The sequence below is a fragment of the Alligator sinensis genome, unplaced genomic scaffold, assembly GCF_000455745.1.
Source record: "Alligator sinensis unplaced genomic scaffold, ASM45574v1 scaffold135_2, whole genome shotgun sequence".
NCBI classification, from domain to species: Eukaryota; Metazoa; Chordata; order Crocodylia; family Alligatoridae; genus Alligator; species Alligator sinensis.
In genome coordinates this window covers 2,354,374-2,355,717 of record NW_005842067.1, presented here as the reverse complement: position 1 = coordinate 2,355,717, position 1,344 = coordinate 2,354,374, and positions in this window count along the sequence as shown.

The following is a 1,344-nucleotide window of genomic DNA, read 5'->3' as shown; positions in this document are numbered from 1 at the left end:
CACAAGGCTTCATTTTAAGCTGTCATACTATCACCTCTGTGTACACTACACAAACACGTGTAAATCAGGACAAAAATATTTTTGAAATGAAATTAATGAATGTTGTAGTACGTGTTTCACTTTTAGACTGTAATTTGGTATATTTCTGGTTCAGAGATGGCAAACCCCTTTGCTGAAAGCTGTAATTTAGGGGAGCAAGGGGAGGTACTTCTACTGGCAAAGGTCAGGGGTTAGGGGGCAGGACTTCTGGTCCCAATATGGTGACCAGGGGGCAGGGACCCTGTCCAGGGGTGGGGCTATGCACCCGGCCCTCGAAGGCTTGCCAAAACTTGATAAGCGGCCCTCCACCCAAAATAATTGCCCGCCCCTGGGTTGGAGGTACTGCCCCGCTATAAATTCTCTCTGACATTCGGTTGCATGCACTGCCTGCAGCTCAGAGGTTGCTTTGCATTTTAGAAACCACAACACTAACAATGCCATAGCGAAGGCCAGTGGAAAATTCCTGGCATAAAGAAAACTGCAGCCTCTATTTTGGGGGGATTTCTAAGATTTCTTTGACATAGAAATGCACGTCTCTTCCCCCGCTGAGAAGAGATCCCTGCACCTAAGTGTTGCATTTCTGTATGCTAACCCAGCCTTTTGGAAAACCACTTCTAGTCGCCCAACAGCAATAACAGGAAAGGTATGAATCAAATGATGTTGTTGCCTCACCAAGGGATTAACTTCAAAGCCCAGATGGGCTAAATTTTTCTGATTGATGTTAATGCCTTGCCTACTCTACAGATGTCTGATATAATTACAGGTATATAGGAAAGAGGTACAAGAGGGCATCATAGTGCTAGCAGAAGCCCTTAATATACTGGCAAAACTGAAGTTTTCCTGGCATAGCTTGTTTGGCTTGACATGTGCAGGAGGAATAAGCTACCCGGGTAAAAGTCCAGCATTGTTGATGTAAGCTGCGTGTGTACACTAGGAGCACTTTCCTAATCATTGGTGACATGTAGGGGGTGCATGCGGGTGTACATGCATCCCGAGCACAGCGGTGCACCCCCTGCAAAAAGGTGCCACCAACACCGTCTTGCCATGGTCCACGGTGGGCGCTGGCTGCTACCACTGGTTGGCACTTGTCACCCGCCGCTACCTGCGCCGTGGTCGCCCGCAGAGGCACGCAGCGTTCGTGGTCCTCACGGTCCAGCCTTTCTGTTCTAGACACAGCCTACATTCCTACAGAAGCGAGGAAACGCTACTGCGGCAAAGTTACTCAGGGCAAAATTTTCAAACATGAATGCCTGCAGTTTGGCCATCTGGGAACCCGGTTTGCCTGCGATGGCGATGCCTTTTACC